Source organism: Aplidium turbinatum, chromosome 1 (assembly GCF_918807975.1).
Source record: "Aplidium turbinatum chromosome 1, kaAplTurb1.1, whole genome shotgun sequence".
NCBI lineage: Eukaryota > Metazoa > Chordata > Ascidiacea > Aplousobranchia > Polyclinidae > Aplidium > Aplidium turbinatum.
In genome coordinates, this window is record NC_137472.1 from 12581267 (window position 1) to 12598162 (window position 16896).

Below are 16896 nucleotides of genomic sequence, written 5' to 3' on the forward strand. Positions count from 1 at the left end.
ATAACGATCTTAGCGAATTCAAACCGATACAACGTGGCGTCAGACAAGGATGTGTCCTATCTCCAGACCTTTTCAACGTTTACAGTGAGATGATTTTGAGAGACATCGAAAATATGAATGGAGTAAAGGTTGGAGGACAAAATATAACAAACTTGAGATACGCTGATGATACAGTCTTGATAGCAGAATCTGCAAACAATCTACAGGACTTATTAAATTCTGTTGTCAATAACAGTAAAGCAATGGGTTTAGAGTTAAATTCAAGAAAAACAGAATGCATGACGGTATCAAAAAAAAAAAGAAAACTTATCCAAATTGCAACCTAACACTCAATGGTGTTACAGTGAAACAAGTTGAAAAATTTAAATATCTTGGATACATTATAACTTCCGATGGCAAAAGTGACACTGAAATTAAAAACAGAATCGCCATAGCAAAGGATACAGTCTTCAGGAATCGCAACATGACAATAAAGACCAAAATTAAAGTTTTAAAAGCATATGTAGAATCAATTCTAACCTACGGATGTTAATGCTGGACAATAAGTAAAGATATGAAGAAAAGACTAGAGGCTGCTGAGATGTGGTTTCTCAGAAGGATGTTGAGGATATCTTGGACTGAAAAGAAGAGTAATGACGAAGTTATGAAATTGGCAAAAGCTGAAAGGAGATTAATAACAACAGTTAGAAGGCGTCAGATGCAATTTGTAGGTCATATTCACAGACATGGAGATTTGGAAAAATTAGCTCTATTGGGGATGATACAGGGAAAAAGAAGCAGAGGTCGACAAAGATTAACTTATTTAAACAGCTTGAATCAATGGGCCACAAACACAACAGTTAAAACGAACGATTTTATACGAATGGCAAATGACAGAGAAGTTTGGAAGACCATGATCGCCAACGTCTGTATCAGATCAGGCACATAATCATCATCATTGGAATACAACAATTGTCTGTGTTTAGCAATTCTTTGCTTACACTAAGGCACCTGCAGCTAATAAGGCCCGCTAATTTTCAAACCTCAATATTTTTGTAAGTACTGCATAATTTTGAACGAAACTTGGAATAAGGATACTTTGGGTGCATCTAAACAACATATCTATGAAACAAGTTTCTAAGTAAAAGGGGTTGTAAAACATTAAAAAAATAAAAAAAATCTCAAGCGGGCCTTATTAGATGCACGTGTTGTGAATAAGGCCGGTTTGAATTAGCACCAAAAGTGATGGAAAAGGTGAATTTTCACAATAACAACACCACAAAACAAATTCTAATCAACAACACAGGCACATAAGTAATAATTAAATACACAGAGACAACTATTCCCTCCCCCGCCCCATGCTCCATTTTTTAAAAAGCGACAAGGTGTTTTTAGATATGGTAGGGATGATAAAGTATTTTGATTCTGAAATTATGATATTTCCATTACAATAACAAATTGGATTAATGGTGTAACAAGAATTGTTTAGGTCACTCAAGTCTTTAACCTTCACTTTCTTAACCAGGGGTGCACAACGTTACCCCAGGGGCCCATGGGCCTCATTACCGAAATTAGCCTAGTTTGATCATCATTATCAGTCTTGCTTTAATTAGAAAAAAAGTTTAAATTTATTGGTTTTACTGCATCTGCATGCACATATCTTTCACATAAAATGCAAAAAAACGGAAGTCAAAGCGGTTTGTTTACTGCAGAACAGTCTAAAATATGTGAAAATTAATAAAACCACTCAATTTCAGTCCCCCCAAACTTCAACTTTCCGTAACTCAAAAAGTTCTCAACTTTAGGCTGTGAAACTTTACCAGTTAGTCTCAATTTACCATAGCAGCAATGGGAGCTTTTAATTTTGTTTAAAAGATTTGTAACAACGGAGATCCAGGGGGTGGGCCTTATTACTGGCCGGGCCTTATTAGCTGCAGATGCCTTACCAATACTACTTTGAGTAACTTCGTACAAATTGTCCACGAGCCAAGTTTAGTATGAAGTATTGTGTGCAATTCCACGCAAGCAATCACAAATTTCATCATCTTGAAAGTCTTGACGCCAAGTTCGGACGACTCTAGTTAGTCTTTCTGCACTGTCCTTGTACTTCTTCTTTGGAGGGGGTCCTGCCTGGCCACTGACATACTGTTCAATGCGAACCTCATTTAGGTTTTGCTCTCGCTTGATTGCAGATATGAACTTCCAAATATCTGGATGATTTGCAGATACCTGGATCATGAACCCTCTGTGCCATCCTTCAATGCTATTATTAGTTTTGGGAAGGCCACTGAGGATGCCATCATAGCAGTTCCACATTTGAATTGCAAACATTGGAGGGCGGCGCCCTTGACGACGATCTGGGCGCCCAGCCCAAGTATCTTCAAAGTACAGTAGTCAATTACTGGCTGAGCAACATCTGGTAATACATTCCCATCAATGAGAATGTCAAAGGCCCGGCCGACTTCATCAATAGGCACAAAGGCCAGAGACGACAACATGCGCAGCCTCAGAGCAAACTCTGCACTTGTCTCGTACTGCTCCTTCAGGCCGCTTGATAGCGTCTTTCTCCAAATGCACTGGCACAAATGGAAGAAACAGCCACGGTGAGTTGAAAGTGGGTACTCTCTGCTTACTGCATTGACCATGGCCATCTCAAAGTCAGTCATGATTGTCTCTGGAACAGCAACAGCACGTAACAACTCCTTGATCTTTTGCAGCAGATGAATGTATGTCCCTCTCCTTTTGTCCCTCAGCAGGGCATACACCAGAGGCACTGAAGTGTTTTCCTTCAGTCCGTGTATTGTGTAAAGCTGTTCAAACAGTGAAGGCACTGTCTTGAAGGTGCCGTCAGCATACCAGTGCTTTGAACGGGCAAGGAGCTGCAGATTTCTTTCAGTGGCAAAGAGGACCATACGGTTATCTCCAGGCCCAGAATCATAGGCCAAGAATATTACACCAGCAAACGTTTGCTTGTACTCTACTGGAAGCACAATGTCACGGAGAGAATGTGGGATTACCGGGCCTGTATTTTCCTTCAATCGCACTTGGGTGACTGCCCTTTTCATGCTCTGCACACTTGGCAGTTTTGCTGCCGTGGCTTGACTGAGTCCAATAGTTTTTGCTGAGACCAGGTAACTTGGGGCATCACGACTGTCTTTTGCTGCACAACGAATATTTTCCATAACCTTTGCTGCTTCGACATGACCAGCATCTACAGCATGATTGTGCTCACCTCTGGATTGTACAGTCAATGGCTGCCATAGCAGTTGTTACTCGTGCAGGACATTTCTTATTAAAATGCTCACATTTCCAATAAGTAGTTTCTTGCCCTTGTGCGTTAAGTGCACTATAATCTTTGTAATAAAGCTGGCCACTATACAAAAGTTTTGGCTTTCCTTTTTCGCTGCTCACAAACTGTAATGCCATTCTGAATCAGGGACTCTACACTCTGTCTGCTCGTCTACACTCTACAGGTACAGCACGTCTTAAAGCACAAGTAGCACATCTCTAGCATATAGGCAACCCTAATTGATTGTTCGTAAACAATTGTAACTGTTTTTTTTTTAAAGCTGTAGCCTAACTTTTATGAACATTTGTTTACGAACAATTAGTATTACGGTCAATTGCATGCCCGAAGAATTGCTTTACGAAGAATTGCTTTACGAAGAATTGCTTTACGAAGAATTGCTTTACGAAGAATTGATTTTACGAACAATTGCTTACGAACAATTGTTTTACGAAAAACTTTTTACGAAGAAAACGTCGGACACCACGGTAGACAGATTGATGGCGCAGCGGATGAAATATGCCAACCTGGTTCGTTTCCCAGCACAAGCTGGTTATTGATAAACACCGCTTACATCTACCCAGGGTGTAATAAATTGGTCGGCACAGCTGCTGAAGGAACGGCGGCCCAGAGAAAGAAGTTAGCCACACTACTTTTGTTAGTCCCAAAGGCGGATAGTCCAGTCGCTGAATGATTTGACCGGAAAAAAATAATACCAAGCTGAAACTTTGTCAAGAGGTTTGATTGGTGATGTGAAGTCACCAAAAAAAGCCCCATGATTCCCCCTTGAGAATAGTGAGTTTTGGCCATTTTTCCATAATGGCCGCAGTCCCCATAGGCCAAAAATTCGAAATCGTCTAAAATTGATGTTTTATAGCTCATTCAAAAGATAATTTCATACTGAATCACTTTCACAAAACAACTATGGTCAAAAACTACACAAATTTGAAGTTATTAGCCATTAAATGCGGACTATAAGGCAGAATCCACCATGAGGAGTGACAAGCAATGAATTACTCCAGGGTGTCTCGACTTTGAATTTCTTTGCTTGATCGATGACGAACAGTAAAGTTGAGTAAATACAATCTCCAAGGATTTAAATTAATAATTGGCAAAAACGTTATTGCATCTGTACTGTAGTGCTGTAGCTGTGAGTCATTTCTTCCATGACCAGTTTGGTGGAGGTGTTGTCGGTGAACTAAAAAACCAATTACATTGCCATAGAAGATTGTAATCCCCCCAACATGTCTTTCACAATTTCAAGCTGGTTGATTGGTTTAAACTTCAAGTTTAGAAGGCCTTCATAACTTTTTCCAAGATAGTTTTCAATATGTATGTCTCTATTTCTTGCAAACTCTGCTGCTTTCCTTCACTGTTAAAAAATTTTACTGTCCTTTGGACAGGCAGCAAAATAACTTCCTAAGTAGTAATTTTATTTACTGTAATGGAAGTATTTTTACTTCCGTTGACAGTCATATTTTTAATGTTTCTGATCAGTAAAAATACTGCTCTGGATAGTCATTTTTTAAATGTTTCTGATCAGTAAAATTACTGGTCTGGATAGTCATTTTTTAAATGTTTCTGATCAGTAGAATTACTGCTCCGGATAGTCATTTTTTAAATGTTTCTGATCAGTAAAATTACTGCTCTGGACAGGCAGCAAAATAACTTCCCGAATAGTTTTTGTGACAAACGGCATTATGAGAGTAAAATGACTTTCTCTACAAGTAAATATTACACACGTGCATTTGCAGATATAAATTTATTGTGTACAGCAGACCTCACTGGCGACAATGTTTCACAATATATTTCTCAAGATGTTACAAGTATAGCTATTTGTTTGATGTTTCACGAACACGTGAATTCGCTTTTTTAACTGCAGAGTTCAGCCGAGGCTATATTTCGGCGAAGCATGAAGCAGCAGCGACTGAACAGTGAATTTCTTGACTTGCTTCAATCTTCATAACAAACATCCCTGCCGAAGCATGACCTCGTTGCACAATCGGAGTACTTTAGGGTGCACATCCCACTTTTTCTTATGACGGATGACCCCAATGCGAGCAAAGTATCTGAGGAAACAACACAAGTTATATCAGTGGATCTTTTCAAATTTGACCGTGATATTTAGCAATGTTTGCAACTACATCACAATACCATCGTGTAGTGAAACCTTCAAATTGATCAGAATGCGTTGTCACTTCCACAAATCTTAGAATAATCGTCATCCTCTGGAGTTGTGGCTTGGAACTTGCGTACATAACTAGTATTAACAGTTTAACACCTCTAATAATCAGTCTGGATGGCCGAGTGGTCTAAGACGCAATCCCTCCGGTAATGGGTGCAGTTCTTACTAGCTGCAGTAGAGAGACACTGTCAAGAACTTCGTGGATTTGAATCCCACTCCAGACCAGCTTGTCACTGGTATGAATGACTTTGTGAAGGAGGGAGTTCCATTATTGTTATTCCTTAGCTCATACATAAACAATTAAACACATTACAGGTTTACATACCTCTGTATAAACTCCAGACTTGCAGCTGCACTATCTGGATATGACAGTGCAAAGACGTAATATGAGCAGAAGTAAGCCAGCGCTACAAAAAAACGACTTGGTTTCCATTGCAAGGTTGCCTTCGATGAACACGAGAAACTTCATTGCACTGGCAAGAGTGGGCCCTGCAGATGCAATGAGGCACAAATGAAACTACGAAGACTGAAATTAGTGCATATTTACATTTACCAACTTCATATTTAGGTGAGCAATTCAAAAGTTCACTTGTACATCAGTCAAAATTGTACAAACGCTCATTCACAACTTACCAAAACACACAATTATTGGATGCTGGTACACGAGTTTCTTCAAACTGGGAGATAGCTGAATCCTACAAATTGAATTCAACATTTTTAAGATATTGAAAATAATACAAACATTGTCAAACACTCATATAGCCGCACTCTTATCGCTAAGAAGGCAATGAAATAGAATTTATTAGCAGTAGTAGCATGGTGTTCATATCACACAAGTTATATATAAGCTATATATAAATTTGCAAAGTATGTGTCGGATGTTCTTCCGGGAATGGGAAGGTTGGGTATTAAAAAATCTGTGTTTGCAAGTAAGTAATAATAGATGTACGTTACCTCAAAGCATTGATAAATCGCTAAGCAATCTTCTTTAAAATATGTTGTAATCAGTTCCACTAATCCCACTGAGATGGGCAAGTTGTCTCCCAGCCGCCAGTTGTCTCCCGGCACATCATAAATGCACAAGGATAATATCCAAGTATCAAGTTATTCAATGAAATGAAATACAACACATGCTCAGGAAAGCATGAAAAAACCTAAATCGGTTTAAAACATGTATTATGAGACGTTGTCACGAATAATACCGGTAATAAGTACTGGTCCTCTTCCTGTAGCCTAATGGAGATTTTTCCTTCTTGATCTTTGGCCAGGGCTGAGGGTCTATCATTTACCACCCTGGACCTGCTGCTCAAATTATTTACGCTGGTCACACACGAAAGATCAGCCTACCACAAGTTTTATCACCACAGCTGGATAAACCACTCAATTATTTAGTTCTCACTTTTTAACAGTCCTGGGCATTGACTTGGCCTATAAACTGCAACTGACGGCAGAGGTTTCACTCTGAGGTAAAATGGAGTTGCATCTCAAATGTCGTTACTCCCTGGCTACTCATGGGCAAGGTGTAGCACCAGATATGGCAGATATACTCTCTAGCTAGGGTCACAGCTTGTTTTTTTTAAAACTGTGTAGGCTACCTAATATTTTCTCATTTTGAAGACAGTTGCAGCAGCCATGCCTAGTAATCTTTTGGCAGTGGCTATTTGACCGGCGCCGGTCTTTGAATCTGAAACACTATTTGACCGGTCATGACATCACTATACAGGCACCTTTTTCTTTTTCTCTTACAAAGCAAAAGACGAAAAGCGCGTATATAAGTTCTAAATGCGACAATTTTATTCAACTTGATCCGTGGCGCGTGCGATACTTCGCCGACTCCTATTCTAGAGGGAATGAGTTCGATACTACCCGGAAGCATTCTTTTTTTTTTTAACTAAATTTTGACCCAAAGTGCATTTTGTAGTCAATTTTTAATTTGAGTTGCATTACATTTACATACCATTACCATTTTTTTAAAAGAAGCATTGTATATAACTAACTTGTTGAGAGCAAAAGTGTAATGCTTCGTTCGGCACACACGGTCACATCAATCAATCATTTTATTTTTGTCATTAACGCGTCCAGGACGAAAAAGATACTAACTACAAAAATTGATATAGACCTACCAGCACGTTAATGAACGGGAAAAGGTGGCAAAACCTTGAAAGGTTTAAAACGTGCCTGAATGAAAAATTATGTAGTAGGCTATATATCAGTACCGGTAGTTAGCACGGCCACAAATGGAAAATTACCCAGAGAAATTCTCAAATTCCAGCAAATTAAAAAAACTCTAACTTTATTACTCACATTTGAAAAGACATAAAAAATTGGGCTGTAGGCAACTGAAATTAAAAATTGACTACAAAAATGCACATCGGGTCAAAATTTAGTTAAAGAAAAAAGAACGCTTCCGGGTAGTATCAAACTCATTCCCTCTAGAATAGAAGCCGGCGAAATATCGCACGCACCACGTATCGAGTTGAATAAACTTGTCGAATTTAGAACTTATATACGCGCTTCTCGTCTTTTGCTTTGAAAGAGAAAAAGGTGCCTGTATAGTGATGTCATGACCGGTCAAATAGTGTTTCAGATTCAAAGACCGGCGTCGGTCAAATAGCCACTGCCTAATCTTTCTATAGTACGATTCCAACACTGGATCTTCCATTCCAGAGTCCGAATGCTAGAAGCTACTACAACAGAGCTCGACTACTTCAACATTGTGGTATACCGGGAAGATGTGTTAGGTAGTTCTTCACATTGACTCAGGGGTGCAGTGGTTAGAAAATTGTAGGGAGGGGGCAGAGCCTCACTGCATTAAGACTGACAGACCGACCTGCCTGATCTAAGTCATTGTTGTTCAGTGCATATTGCTTAACTATGTAATTTCGTAGCAGTTTAATGCAGTTAACTTACTAAAGGCATCGAAATAAATTAATTTCAATGGTACGCTATTGTTCTCATTTGTCCATGGTAAACATAAAAAAAATCAGCAAAGATACCATTTGTAAGATTAAACTTGTTACCTGTTCAGTGATACAGGTTTAACGATGCTACTTTTGCTATTGACACGCTTCCTCTGTCTATCTGAAACTTATGACTGCAACAAAACAAGCTGTAACTAAGTTAGGTACTGCACTATTCCTGCAACCATGCTTGATGCTTGCATTTTTGCACATGCTCAGTTGTCAGACTCAGTGTTGCCAGATGCTTAGCACCAAAAAGTAAATAAAATTTCACCAGATTGCATACAACTTCACCAGATATGTAAAACACCCTAAATAAAACAATTTCGCCTAAAAATACAAATAGTTTTTAAGAAATAAGACACTGCCGTCACGCATGCGCAAACATTTTGCAAAACGTTTTCTATAAGAACGGGGATTTTTTTCGCTTAAAAGTTTAAAAAAACTTTCTTGAAAAAAATAGATTGGGGGAAAATTTCACTAGATTTCACCAAAAAGTTTTCTGGTCCCAAAGTCAAAAAATTTGGCATCAAAGGCCTCTAAAATTGAATTTCACCAGAATTTTTTTAAATTTGTTATCCTATTTCCCCATCTGGCAACGCTAATCAGACTCTGCAAATTCTGAGCGGGAAGGCGGGAAATTGAGCGCGGACCAGGATAACATTCGCCAGCCCATTGGCTGACGACTGATAAGTGATAATAATTCTCGGGTTTTAGTCAGAGAGTCGAACCGTTTGACTATAAAACTCGGGTTCGGTTCGACTCTCTAGTACTTTCAGTGCATTTTTAAGGAACCAATATTAGCCTACAAACAATTAAAACATTTTTGTTGGAAGCCCGTGAGTTCGGATCTCTAGCAAACTTTCCTTCCAGTCATGATTGTTTCAATTAACCCACGAACTCTATATTGCTGACCAAGGTAGCCTATATCAGATATCAAAACAGAAAGGCATGACATAACGTAGCATCCCACTGTTTCGAGAATGTGCTGGTGTGACCGTAAATATGTTGACAGGAAAAAAGGTTGACGTTTCGTAGAAGTGCTAAATATATTGCTGCACAGGAGTATAGTAGCCTAATCGGACTAAAATAACGGTGTTAATAAAATGTTACTGCCCATGTAGTCTACCGTACCTATAGTACAATTACTGCCAATGCAAGTTAAAAAAAAAACTATAAAAAGTCAGTGAAATTTTACTATTTTTGTCAGTAAAATTGCAAAACACTTTCACAGACCAGTAAATTTACTTCCAAAAAAGAAGTGAAATCATCTACTACGAAAAGAAGTAAAATTTAAAACTGCTCAATCAGTGATTCTACTATATTTGGAGTAAAAAAACGTCTTTGTCTAGTAAATATACCACAAAATGGCCAGTAATTTCAAGTACTGTAACAAGATAGTAATATTCTACTGCTCTTTTGACAGTAAAATTACGAAATTTTTTAACAGTGTTCTTACTTTCAATCGCTTTGTAGCTGTAGTATTGGACATACTTGTTGAACTTACTGAGATAACTCCCATACCATGAAACGAGCCTTTTCCTGTGAGTGTTACCAGATTATGGTCGACATTATCTGCAACCTACTGGCAGAAGTTATTTTCATCACATTCGATTGTTTCTACTGCTGAGCTTTGGACTGCAGATTGTTTATACAGTACCTTAGAACTTCACTAGACGATGTTTGAATAGCCAAGCTTATACAATTGGTTTATAAGCCATTTAGATGCAAATGTCTTTTCCAGCTGCACCTCCAGTCCGAATACAATAGGACCAGAGATGTACGTATACGCCGCAAATTCTACGCCGTAGACTTGCGGCGTAGACTTTTTGTTTACGCTAACGCTTGCGGCCACATTTTTTTGGATAGTTGTCGTTTGAGGCTACGCCGTAAAGTTTTCGCGGTTTTTTAGAGCATAGCGTCAACGCATACTTTTTAACCCTTTTTCCTGTGACGTATTTTGGCCAGTTGACTTGCGGACGGGGGGGTCGGTTCGACACTATCACTTTGAGCTCGTGTAACTCAAAAACTACGCAAGATAGATCAATCAAATTTTTACATGGTGTAGATAATTTATCTGACAACATAACATCGAAACTCTTTTGCAATTTGTTCAACAGCGCAACTTGAGAAATCAAATAATTTGATGGTTGGTCATATTTTTTTATTTGACTTGAGAAATTGCTTCGTAATTAACTTATAATTGAGTGTGACGGGTTAATTCCATTGTGTAGATTTTAATCTCTTACGCGGAGACGTCGTCCACGCTTCAATGAAATCGTAATTGGCGTCCGACTCGCGTTTGCTTGTTGTTTTGCCGGAGGCATTGTAAAAAAAATTTGCTTTGTTTCAACATTTGCAGAGAATGAGACAAAATCACCACAAAAAAACTATTTCAAGTTCTTTTTGAGCCACATGTTTATAGTCTACACTTATTCAAACGTACTGTCATTACTTGATATTGGAACTAAATCAAGCAATTTTTTTTTCACATTCACTCTGTCGAATTTGGTTATGCATGATCAAGAAACACTTTGTATTTCACAGCACATCTCAGGAAGCTATTTATTCGTTTTTAACATTATTTCAACGTCTAAAGACGTTGAATCGATGTAAAAAGTGTCTGATTTGCTGTCTGGGTAGCGGTTGAATACAGAAAAGTAAGGTAGCCTATGGTGTCACGTGGTATTTGAACAACAACCTATCCAAAGGTAGTGACGTGCTTCGATAGGAGCTTGTTCCATTTTAGGCCATCATGCACTCCAAAAACAAAGAGCGTCTAAAACTCCTTCCTGATAAACTATGTCACGATGCATTACAAAAGTGATATGTTTCAATACTTACAAACAATGATCACTTTGAATGAAACAATTTTGCAAACAGTTGTGACAAAATGTAGTGATAATAATCGTTTAGTCAAATCGTGTTGGTAGGCTATAGAACAGGTCGTTTGCCAAATGGAACTCCCGTTCTGCGTGACAAACTCAAAGTCGTGGCATAACGATACGAAAAATAGAAAAAAAATCTTTTTCAGGCCGAGTGCTATTGTCGTAAAAAAACAAAAAATCACTAAAGTGTTGACTTTTTCCTTGGGCAAAATTGAAGGTTATTGATATTTTAAAAATGCACGTTTTTGTCAAAATGATTGAAGTGTTTTTTTTTTCATGTTGTTAACTAGGTTTGCAAAATAACGTTTTCTACATTTTTTTTCTGATTTGTTGGACATGCATTTTGTGTCAAGTTATTTATTACGCATTAGAAGATTTCTTTCTGTTCAAATTTTGAAATAGCACTTTAGATGCAGTTTGCGGTTGATGGCGTTACTGCAAAAGCCATCTTTTGTAATTGACACACATCCAAAAACAAAAGACGCATAAACTACTGCTGGCTGATAGACCACGTCACAATACATCATAATGATGTTTTTCCGAACCGAAGACCCAGAAAACCAATTTTGTCGTATATTAGATTAGACGTCTGCAGACGTTGAACCAATGACAAAAAGTGATTTGCTGATTTGAAACAAAGTGATTGCTGCTTCCAATGTGCAAACATTTTGATAAAAAGTAATCAAGTTTTGGCCACAGCTTTTTGGTCCATTTAGGCTACTATGGTCAATCAACTCACGTTGCAAATAACTTGTTTTGTGTAAAGTCTTGCTTGTGAAAAAATCGAAGTAAAAACGCAAAAATGAAGTAAGCTATATTTACAAAGTATTATAATTATATTCTTGAATGAACCATAGTTTTAAAAAAATAGTTTGAACAGGTTTCATCTGACAGAAACTATAATTGATATCATCGCGAAGGATCAAATAGCTGCGAAAATCACTTCAAGCAATTCTTTGGGGTGATTTTCATTATGCAAACCAAGGTGAACCTCAATATACATATTTTTATGCCAAACGATAAAAATCGTTCTTTCTTTTTTTCAAGGGCAAGGAAAACGATCCGTATAAAATATAATTCAATTCAACATATTTCCCTTCTTTTGTCAGATATGCATTTTGTGTAACAATGCTTTAGAAAAATTGCTGAGTATGGCATAGCGTTTGAGATGCAGTCAGAGAATACAACTCTATGGTTGATGGCGTTATTACAAAAGCCAATCTTTTGTCACGGAAATGTATTCGAAAACAAAAAGGCACAAAAGCGCTGACTGATAGATTACGTTACGATACGTTACACAAACGAGGCATTGATTTCAGATTCTTTCAATCCAATAAACAACTTTGCTCCAAATGACACAAACGTCTAAACTTATTGAGAAAAAGATGTAGGCCTACACCGTTTTGTGAAAATAAGCTTTTGAAGACCAACATTTGAATGAAAAGTTTGAAATTATTGAGTTGGTCCTAATAGTGTTTCTGCTGAGATATATCAAAACTTTTCAATCCTCGTATAAAAAAATAATTTTGTAATCTCTCAAGCAACTGCAAAATTACCATTTAGGTAAAGATTCAGTGATGACACAATATGCACAATGCTTGTCAAAGCACAGTAATTTAGCTGCGCGTGTTTTTCCACAAAAGCCAAGCAGTTTAGATAGTCTGTGTCAAGTTCTTTTCAGTATCCATCAATCTCTCGTTTTCATAAAACATTTTCACAACATTCATAAATATGCATGTGAATATAAGTGTACAGGTACATGGAAAAGTTTATTGGCGGGTCAAGAACGCACTCCTTGCTTTCCGACAAGAAATCAAGAAACTTACCACATCAGTCTGTTTGTTTTATGACATAAACAGAGTTTTGGCAAGAATTTTACTACTGCTTCTTGTTATAAGTTAGAAACAAAATGTATTCGCCATAAAAAACAACGTAAAATTACATTTTTTTCAGTATAGCTTATCGAATGCTCTCTGATACTTTCAAAGCAACTTAGATGTAATTAAAAGATTAATCAAAGCAACTCAAAACTCGAGTTTGCAAACAAAAGGCGGAATCATTACGGTTGAATGCTTTACAACAAAGCCAACTCATGAGATATCTGCGTCGCAGTTCCACGCACGGCGGCGCTCAGTAATCCTATTAATCCGTATAATTTGAAAACAAAAGGGCTAGCTAGTAGCTAGCTAAAATATCAGAGTATGTTATGAAAATCATGCCATATCTCTAAAACTATAGACAATAGCAACGTCATTTAAAGCGGAATAAATACTTGAATAATTTTTAGGAAAAGTCAAGAAATTTTAAAGCTGTGGATCGCGTAGTTCTTTAATGATATTGCTTTGAAAAGTACCAAGTCCCCACCGACCCCCCCCCCACAGGAAATAGGGTTAATGTCTTAGCTGTTGTTTGCATTCTTTTTATCAAACTTTTCAAATTTTGAATAAGTTGAAAGAATGTTTTCAATGGGCAAAGACATATTGAAACCAAAACGCAGCAAAATGTCAGATGAACACTTTCAGATGCTTGTGTTTCTTCGTGGAAATTCAAAATAAAACTTGTTTGTTTCGAGAGGTTTATACCGTATGAATGTTTGGCACCTAGCAAACAAAATGAGTTTACGCTAGTGTATGCGATGACGGTGACGCCGCCAACTTTTTTTACAAGTTACGTTGACGCATAGGCCTTCGGCGTATGGTTTTTTGAACGTTTGCGTTTACGCTGACGGCGTCAATATTTTTTGTATGCGCGTACATCACTGAATAGGAGACATAACTGATCTTGGCCTCGCTGCTTGAGTGACACTGATACATTGACCAATGCTCACTTGCTTCAGTCTTGATGGTACGATATGAGCCAAGAGAAGTAGTAAGCTCTCAGGGACCCATGCCTTGTTGGTTTCGATGTTTTCAATATCATGTATGGTGGGATATACATCAATCGGTTTATTTAACTCCATGAGTTCAGCCTTGATTATCTTAGCAGCAGCTGTGACGATGTCTTCCTTTGTTTCTTGGGTTTTCGTTTTCATTTGGTAAAGAAAATATGACGCCATGTCTCGAAAGCAAACTGCATTCGCTTTTCCAGGCAGCTCAGTGAAATAAATGTGTTCTTTGTAGCGATGTTTTAGCTTTTCTCGCAGACTTTTCTCAGAGTGTATTCTATCGTGTCCAGCTAACCGTTCCATTTCCATACTAAGTTCTTTTAGAGAATACAGTTCGCAGTTACTTTTCTCTTCCAACCAGCTGCAAAGTTTATCGAATGCAATCAACGTTTCTAAATTAATAGGTCTTCCTTTTTGCTTTGTATCCTTTTGAGCAACACAAAAATTGTTTATGCACACTGCCTGATATTTTGCCTCTTCTGCCACGAGGTCTACACAATTTTCTAGGCGTGCCAACACAGTGTTGCCCCAAGAACCACCTCTTTCTTTAGCCTTTTCTATCATATTTGATCTGAGGGGTAGTGTCATGACATTTTTCATTTGGTCTTTACATTTGTGCTTTAAATCAACAGGTTCAGCGCACCAAAAAACAATGTAACTTCCAGTTGAAGGTTATGTCCAAAGATGATCGTAATTTCTTAACTGAAAATGTTTCGACGCCTTGTAAGTAGGTGGTCAGCTTTTCAAGTTTTCGGTCTGCACTATTTACACACATGTAGAAATAGGCCGAAACAAACTATAAGGCTACAATGAAGAAGAGGAATCATGCTTACCAAAGTTATATAACAATTTCATCGCCAACTTTTGTCTTTGCAACTTTGCACAACAAATACAAAGTTAATTTAATTTTTATTTGCTAAATATACCTAAAAGATATTAAAGAAACATTCAGCATATTCTGACAGTTACAAACAACACAAAAACAGAGCAACTGTCTCCAATCGAATTTTATTTTAAGTGGCAACAAAACATTCAAATGTCTTATTCTGAAATACATTAATTCCAAAACATGCATCTACTAATTACTTATAAAATATGCGTTTTCGTTAGAAATTTAAAGCTTAACTTATGACAGTAGTAAGTAATACCACCTCTCGGACCCCCATGCCCCATGCTGTGACGTCACAAAAGAAACAAACCAAAAACCACTCATGCATGACAATGAATTGTTGTTTGTTTCTATGATGATGCTAAGGTGTTGACGTCACAACCACTCATGCATGACAATGAATGGTTGTTTGTTTCTATGATGATGCTTAGGTGTTGACGTCACAAAAGGTGTTGAAGTGGAACAGTCCCACTTTTAGTGTAAATTCACACGCCAAAATTCAAATGTATAAAGAATAAACAAAGAAATGTGAGTATGATTGTATAAAGAATAAACAAAGAAATGTGAGTATGATTCAAGCTGCAGGGTTGCCAGATGTATGGTAAATAAATCTCCAAGGTTGCCAGATCACTTTTTGTGTAAATTTACCCGCCAAAAAAAAATTCAAATGTACAAAGAATAAACATAGAAATGTGAGTTCTGCAGGGTTGCCAGATGTATAGTAAATAAATCTCCAGGGTTGCCAGATCACTTTTTGTATAAATTTACCCGCCAAAATAAAATTCAAATGTATAAAGAATAAACAAAGAAATGTGAGTTCTGCAGGGTTGCCAGATGTATAGTAAATAAATCTCCAGGGTTGCCAGATGTATGGTAAACATATTCCATATGAGTGTTCAAGTGTGACAAGAATCACTCATGTGTGACAATGAATTGTTGTTTGTTTCTATGATGACGCTCCAGGGTTGCCAGATGTATGGTAAACATGTTCCACATAAGTGTTCAAGAGTGACAAGAACCACTCATGTGTGACAATTAATTGTTGTTTGTTTCTATGATGACGTCAAGGTGTTCAAGCTCCAGGGTTGCCAGAAGTCCCACTTTTTGTGTAAATTCACTCGTCAAAATTCAACTGTATAAAGAATAAACAAAGAAATTAGAGTAGAACACCGGACGATCAGTCTCAACGCACACTAGTTGGTGGTGTTTAAAAACCCTAGAGACAACTCTCAGATACTTCATTTGGCAAAGCTAGCTTATCCGAGGCAAACGGGTGTTCTTCAAGAAGCTTTTGCAGACGCAACATCTAAGCCTTTCGTTGATTAACTGTTGGATTTTAAACAAAGCACCCCGGAAAAATTTCGATTGTGAACTGACATCTTTCCAGGAGAAGCCAATTTCGTATACATCCCCATTCCTTGATGATGACTGCCCGTTTACAACGACACATCGACACACTCAAACTTCTTTCCAAAGCAAATCCTAATGTTGCTAAGGGGGTTATAAAGTCAGCAGATAACGAATTGATTAAGTGTGTTTGCGATTGTTGCTACAACGTGTTGAAGGGCAACGTCCCCATCTCTTCAAAGCAAAAGGCAAATCTGCTTAAATACAAGAAACCTTTGCGTGAGCTGGCCAAAAAGAAGACCAGTCTTACTAAAAAATGACAGATTATTCAACGCGGAGGCTTTCTGGGAGCTCTTCTATCCGCCGTTGTTCCTGCGATCGCTGGTTTGATTGGCACTTTGGCTGCAAAATAACAAGATGGAGAGTGTCAAAAAGATGAGCCTTGTGGAACCACGCCTTCTAGATTTGATGCGAGAAA